General features: G+C 45.2%; 1 protein-coding gene across 1 annotated transcript in view; it reads left to right on the top strand.

Annotated features, from left to right (window-relative positions):
• The first annotated feature begins 289 nt into the window (after positions 1 to 289).
• Fam3d (family with sequence similarity 3 member D) overlaps positions 290 to 7,868 on the top strand; it is a 29,144-nt gene continuing 21,565 nt past the window's right edge. The window contains exon 1 of the mRNA XM_008841201.2: positions 290 to 476. The gene's annotated coding sequence lies outside the window, so the exon portion shown is untranslated. The remainder of the gene's footprint in view (positions 477 to 7,868) is intronic.

Below are 7,868 nucleotides of genomic sequence, written 5' to 3'. Positions count from 1 at the left end.
CTTCATTCCTGACTAAGTTAATGAGGCCTTCACCCAAGGGTCCCCTGGGAAGGCTAGGGCAGCTCTGTGGGGAAGAAAACAGTACAACCCTGCCCATGCCCACACCAGACTTTCATCTCATTTCCTCCCCAGGGAGCTCTAAATTAAACTTCCTTCTTCCTGGTGAGGTTGTTTAACGAGGCAGGGAGGGTTTATGGCAAATCTTTTCCAAGGAGGGCAGAGCCAGGGCAGGGCCAGCCCAGGAACAGATGGCCCTCTTGAGGGGCCAATGACCTGCCTTGTCTCTCTCTCTGGGCAGCTGCATCCAGAGGAAGGCAACCGGACTAGGAAAGGCCACAACTCCTTTGAGAACCAGGGGGCTGCTCTATCAGCACCAAGCCAAGGAGGCAGTTGGCTCCATAAGGACTCAAGGCATCATCAGCTGGACCACCTCCCCTTCTCCATTAAGACAGGGAAGCAGGAGCCCTGAGACTCAGGTACGTCTCTGCCAAACTGGAAAAGGCTTTACCTCTTGGTCCACATTTTTTAAAGATGATAGAAGCTTGGAGGGTAGGAAATAGAGAATAAAAGTGGCTGAGAGAGAAAAGAAGAAGGAAACATAACCCAAGAGATTTCTGAGGTCACCCCGAGGAAGGTAAGTAGACGTCATCTGAGGGGTTAAAGTGTGAATGGCTGATACTGGGCTGTGATAAGAGGGCCGAGTTAGCACCCAGTGCAAAGGCAAACTCTGTGATTTGTTCTGTCTTCCATGGGTTCAAAGACAAGATCTAGGGCTCACAAGCCTGGGACTTGAAAACCCACACAACAGATGTTTTTCCTTGATGACGGGGCATGTCAACTTGTATTCGTTCATTCATATATTCATTTAAAAAATACATTCTGAATGAGCATCAAGCGTTAACTCCATAAATACTTGAATGATGAATAAAGAGGAAAGGAATGCTGTTCTCTGGCTCCACATTTCATCTATCTCTGAAAAGAATGGCGTGAAAAGTTGTGGCAAAGGTACGTGGTCTTGAGAGATTTTTCAGGCTAGAATGTCAGGCTACACCCTTTCCTTAAAAAATCAGTTGTCTCATCTGTGACATGGGAGTGAAGGTCTGAATATCCTGGGTTGATCCCTCCAGTTCTCAACTGGCGTAGACATCTATGATAAGAATCACAAAAACCCATGAAATAGTAAAGCTGCATTCATTATTAGTCTCTCTCTGAAGATGGGGAAGAGGACACTGAAAGATTTTGTAATTTTCCCAGGCAGTGTGGCTTCAAAGTTTATGCCCTGACAGTATGCTGTGCTGTCCTATGATAGAGCTGATTCCATATCCATGACTGGAAACAGCCAGCCCTGGCCCTGGGGTGCCCTTCCAAATGATTTGCTTAGTGAACAGTAAATGAGCACTTCCTGCATGACAGGTAAATGCATCATTGTTCTCGACAGAAAGCAAAAAGCAGAAATCACTGATAGTCATTTTCAGGTCAGTTTTGCCACCTGTCATAGGGATGACCTGAGAGCCAGGGCAGATTACTCTCAGGAGATGAAATTGTTAAGACCATGTGGGACTTGGGGTAGGTGGGAAGACAGGGAGGGAAGTGGTGGGGGAAAGGTAGCAAGAAGGCAGTTCAGTTTACAATAAATAATTGCTAAAACAGTAAATAGCTAAGCCAACAGAATTAGTTTATTTAATGGAAAAGAGGCAACTAGATAGCTAAGGATTTGTGTATATGCAAGTATAAATTGTGTCCTTATGAAGTTTAAAATTTTTTGTGGTAACTGCAAACAGTGTGATGATGGGTTTGTTCTCTCATGAAGGAAAAGATGGCCTTTGAGGCTTTGGTCTATTTCCCAGTCTGCTCAAGAAGCCACAATGTGGGTTTTCTGGTGTGTATGTGAATGTTGTATTAAAATTATGACATGCATCAGCCAAAAGCAGGTGGAGGAACTGAGAGCTGATACAGAACCCTTTGCTCTCAAGTCTTATGTCTTCCTACCTGTAAGGTGCTTACCAGCTAGAATACCAAGCACGGGAGTTCCACCTGGTAATCCTCAGTGGCTGATCCTCTGCATACTGCAATGGAGATGTGTTCTTTGTAAGCTTTCCTCCTGTGGCTATCAGAAAATGATGCGGTTTTGTTGTTTTAATTATTATTAAACAATGAGCTGAGGCTTTATTACAGCTGGTTTTCAAGTTAAAATTGTGGACATTTCTTTCCACTACCCACACCAAAGATTTTAGTCTATTTAAGGTATTAATGAAATAATTCTGTTTAAAAAAAAAAAATGGGGGCTGGAGAGATGGCTCAGTGGTTAAGAACACTGCCTGTTCTTGCAGAAGACCCAGGTTCGAATCCCAGCACCCACATGGCAGCTAACAACTGTCCCTAACTCCAGTTCCAGGGGATCCAATGGCCTCTTCTGTCCTCTGTGGGCATTGCACGACTCAGGTGCACTTACCTACACGCAGGCAATACACGCATACACATAAAATAAAAATAATAAATAAAGCCGGGCGTGGTAGCACACGCCTTAATCCCTGAGCCTGACCAGAGTGGTTAAAGGCAACATTTAGCAAGAAAGGAAAGGTAAGAAATATTCATAGCCAAAAGAGTTTGATAAAAGACCATTCAGCCGGGCATGGGGGCACACACCTTTGATACCAGCAGAGTCAGGCAGATCTCTGAGTTCAAGGCCAGCCTGGTTTACATAGTGAGTTCCAGGACGGCTGGGGCTACAGGGAGACCCTGTCTCAAAAAGACAAATAAATAAATAAATAAATGAATAAATAAATAAATAATAAATAATTTTTTTTTAATGAAGGCAGTTTAGGCAGGAGCAAGGAGGAGCAGGCGGTGGAAGATGCGATCAGGTTAAAGCGTAGCTGTTTCCACTTGGTCTATCTGTGTGTCTGCTTCTGTTCACCGTGGAAATCTGTGTGGGTAGAGGAGCTGCTCCTTGGAGAGAGCATAGAACCCTCCTTTGGCTGGTACTGATCCCTTGCTTTCAAAGGCTCTGGGAAGAGGTGGGAATTCTGGTTTCCTCCCCAGGTGCAGCTGGGGCGACAGAGATGGACAAGTCACGGAGTGCGCCCCCTTGCGTTCGGCATCTGAATCCCAGCTCTGCCTTTTGCTACGCTGGTCCAGTTGCTTCATATTCTGGACTTGTCTGACCCTCTCTTCTCTCAAAAAACTGAAGTCAATCTATTTATTTGTTGCAGTTAAATATTTGGATTTATTTCTTTTTTAAAAAATGGGGACATTAATAAATTCCTTGGGGCTTGAATGATGTGAGCTTGAGAAAGGCAATAGGTGTAAACACCTGCCAGGGGGCTGGTATGGAGCATGTACCCAAACAGGCAGTGCTGTTGTCAAAACTCAGTACCTCTGTGCCTAAGCCACTGTGCAAGGTACTGGGCTTTTTAAAATGGTGAAACATAAGCCAGGTGTGGTGGCGCATGCCTTTAGTCCCAGCACTTGGGAGGCAGAGGCATTCGGATCTCTGTGAGTTCAAGGCCAGCCTGGTCTACATAATGAGTTCCAGGATAGCTGGGGCTACAGGGAGACCCTGCTTCAAAAAGACAAAAGAAAAAAAATGTTGAAACATTATCTTGGGAAGTTCAGTCTATCAGGTGAAATAGTCACATTGATGATTGCATAAAATGAGTAGCTCTACAAGAGAGAAGTATTGATTAGCTTTCTGTCACTGTAACAAAGTACCTGAGAAAATCAACATAAATCAGGAAAGGTTTATTTTGGATCAGATGTTTTGATCTGTGGTCACTTGAATCTGTTATATCGGGGCCTGTGGTAAGGCAGACCATCATGGTAGGGAGTATGTGGTAAAGCAAAACTGCTCACCTCATGATGATTAGAGAGCAGAGAGAAAGCAAGAGAAAGGGGCTGGGGACAAAACATACCCTCAAGGTCACATCCCCATGACCTACTTCCTCCAACCAGGCCCCATCTCTCAAAGTATTCATCACTTCCAAATAGCTGATCAAGTTATAAACTTATCAACACCTTCATGATCCAATCACTTCCCAAAGTACCTGCCTCTGACCACAGTTGCATTGAGGACCAAACCTTCAACACATGAGCTAGTGGAGGGACACCCCACCCCATATGCAAACCAGAACACATATATACAAATTCTATGCAACCAAAATAAGCAACAATCACAGAAAGGACAGGGGTGCACATGGAAGGCTGACTTTGTGCCTGGCATGGTGGTGAGCCTTTTACATGGATTAGCTCATTTAAATATAACAGTTTTGCATTGTAAGTCTTATTATCCCCCTGTTACAGGTGAACTACCAAGGCCTGAGGAGATGAGGCAACTCACCCAAGGTGGTAGGGCTGGGAATGGTAGTGACAGGCCTTTTGGCCAGGAAGAAAGGAGACCATATTCCACAAAGTATAGGGTCCCCAGTGAACAGAAATGACAACAGCTCTGGTGGATAAAATTGCAGAGAAGATTTGTGGTGGTGGTGGGAGTTGAAATCAACATGGAGGCCAAGGGAGAGTCAGTCCACAGGCACCATGCCCAGGACTGGGATCTTCCTGTAGGCACAAGGGAATTACAGGAGAGTTACAGAAGTGTTCCTCCATGCAGGTAACAGCAGACTGTGGCCTCTGATTAGAGAAGTCATCAGGAAGGAAGCCAATGGAAAGGCTGAGGGTCGGCCTGAGTTTTTTAGCCTTATGAGGACTGCAGTGATCAAATCTCAGGGGAGGGGAAGGGGGATAGAGAGGGAGTTTGAGACTTTCTTGTCTATGTACATGGGAAAATTCTTGTATTTCAGGTAGGATTCTTCTGGGTGCCAGTAAGGAAAAAAAAATCAAAGATAAAGGACTTTGTTGGTACAAATGTCCTTACAGAGTAGCAGAGATGTCCTCAGTACTTGCAGTTCTGAGTCATGTGGTCTCAAGAGCCCCACAGAAAGGCAGATCCTCTTTCCTGGAAAGTCTAGAAGGGCTCAGATCCTGGCTTGGGTCACTTAGCCATGTGTAAGCCCATCTCTGTCATCAAAGGATGATGCGCCCTCTTCATCAAGCCTGGGCCATGTGGCTACCCTGGGAGCCAAAGAACAGGGTCCACTCCATCCAACTGCATAGGAGGCAAGAATGGTTACAGGACAAGGGGGAATGGATTCCGGATGCTAGACTGCTGACCATGGCAATCCGCCCTCACTTAACTATAGCGTACTAGGTGCCAACGTTGTCTAAGCCATTGTACTTAGGTGACCCTAGGCAAGTCTCTTAATCTCTTTAAGTCTCAGTTTCCTCACTAGTAAACTTTATTTCATAAAAAGAATCTGCCTGTTGGAAAAGTTAAATACCAATGCAGGGCTTTAAAAGGCAGAACAGTGATGCTTAGCAGAATCAGTATAGTGGTTATTATTAGGATTATTTCTTTTTCATTTCAATCTCAGGGTCCAAATCTTCAGAGGTTAAAACTTATCTCCTACCCCATTTCCAAGATTCTATTGCTTATATTGTGAGGGCTGCAGTATCTTGAATTATCAGAGTCTTTGATCTATCTGCCTCTAATAGAGACAGAGTGACTCCTGAGTGAGGACATTTCTCCATGCTTAATTGGATTAAGCTACTCAGGTTAGCAGCAGGCCTGCTGTGGTCAGACAAAGAACTGAGAAATTCCAAGTAGCCCCACCCTAACCCAGTTAGTCCTCTGGTGCAGGCAACCAGGGTCTCTGCCAAGAAAATCCTGGTAACTGGAACTGGTCACTGGGACTAATTAACCTGAAGATGTCCAGCCCCCTGATGTTTGCCTCCACTCTGTCAGCCAATGGAGGGAAAGGAAAGGACTATGTGGGCAGGTGGCCTCTGATTTTTTTTCCAGCTGCTCTGTGGGGACACACTACACATTCCTCAGCAGAGAGCATCCTTTTCTAGGCTTACAGGGAATTAGGAAAGTTAAGGGTTCAAGGGGCATTCCCCAGGATTAAGGCAAGGGGCCCTGATTCATTATCTATACCTGTCACTTAGCACATCCTCTATACAAGGTACTGTGTTTGGGTACATTTTTGTACTTAATCCTCACTAAATTAGGGATTATGATAGGTATGTACAGAAAAGAAAACAGAGGCTAGAAGAAGACTATGACTACAATACGGTGACAAAACCCACAGCAGGCTCCACATGCCTGGTTCTTAACCACCCTGCATTCAGTTCCTGGGCTACCTGAAGCTTTACAGGACTCAATGGAACTAAAGCTGCCATTTTCCTGAGGGCCTCCAGGGGTAACAGTGAGTAAAGCAGGCCATGGTCTCACTATGCAGAGAGGAACCACCTTTTAAAATCCAGGTGAGGCCAGAAGACAATTAGCTGACACTGAAAAGTGAACAGCAGCCCTGTGGATCCGCCTCCTGAGGAGACTGGCTGGTAAGGAGGATGCAGGTGGGAACAGAACCTTAGAAATTCCCTCTTACCCCAAGCACCCCTCCCTTCTCCATCAGCCCAGGGAGCTCCCAGCTCCTGTTCATCTGGAGCCAACAGAAGTATGCCTACAGCAGGAACTGACCAACTAGGGCCCACAGGCCAGAGGCAGCCAGCACCTATTTTACAAATAAAGCTTTATTGGCACACACCCATGTTCACTCATTTACACACTGTCCACAGCTCCTGTCCTGCTCCTGTGGCGAAGCTTAAATAGTCATTCATCTCTAGGAACAAATGGCCCAAAACATTTACTACTTGATCCAACCCTGAAGAGTTGAGCAAAGTGGTTAAGAACATGGGCTCCTAGCCAGTCATGGTGGGATGTCTGTAATCTAGCCCTCTAGAGGTTTCGGCAGTGAGAGTGTGAGTTCAAGGCCAGCTTGGGCAATGTCTGAAGTTTGAAGCCAACCTAAGACCTTGTTCCAAATATTTTTTTTAATGTGGGTTCCTAAGGCAGACTGCTGAGTTTTCCCTCTGAAATCGTTTCTTTCTCTGACTCTTAGCTGTGTGACCTGGCCACTGTGACTCAGTTTCTCCAGCTTCCTCAAGGAGCTGTTAGAGGATTGAATCTGTTAAAATAATGAAATAATGAAAGGGGACAATGCACAGTGTCATTCTATCCTAGGAAACACGCAGGAACTGGGCGGGGGGGGTCGTAAAAATTCTCAGAACCCTGTGAATATCCCTACCTCACATTTCTGTGGTTCTGCATGACCTAGCAATGCTACGATTGGATGGAGCAAGAGAAATAATCCATTAAAACCAATAAATAGGAGCTGGAGCAATGGTTTAAAGGTTAAAGGCACTTGCTACTCTTGCAGAGGGTCAGAGTTTGGTTCCCAGTACCCATATGGGGCAGTTCACAACCTCCTATAACTTCAGCTTCAGGGAATCTAGCCTCCTTAGGCACTCATACACATGCACACAAACACACACACACAGAGAGAGAGAGAGAGAGAGAGAGAGAGAGAGAGAGAGAGAAATTTAAACATTTTTTTAAAGCCACAGATAAGCACTCATACACATGCACACAAACACACACACACACAGAGAGAGAGAAAGAAAGAGAGAGAGAGAGAGAGAGAGAAATTTAAACATTTTTTTAAAGCCACAGATAAAACAGAGTATTATGGAAATAATGGGCTTATTCTCTTCCTAAATAAATATCACTGGAACAAACCCGTTCCACCACCAGCCTTACAGCCTTATTACCTATGGATTTATTCACTGTTTGTTTTGCTCTGTATCGGTGACGTGATCAGTAATTACCTGTAAAACTGGGGCTCTACAAAGGCAGTTCAAGAATAAAAGATGGGGGTTACACAGGCTGGGGCTTTTAGGGTAAATCAGGGGTGATCAGAAACTCAGGGAAAGGGGAGACTTGGCCTAGGCAGAGCCTCCCACAGCCCCTGGTT

The sequence above is a fragment of the Nannospalax galili genome, unplaced genomic scaffold, assembly GCF_000622305.1.
Source record: "Nannospalax galili isolate Female #2095 unplaced genomic scaffold, S.galili_v1.0 scaffold561, whole genome shotgun sequence".
NCBI lineage: Eukaryota > Metazoa > Chordata > Mammalia > Rodentia > Spalacidae > Nannospalax > Nannospalax galili.
Note: the sequence above shows the minus strand (reverse complement) of the source record. Positions and strands in the feature narration are given on the sequence as shown.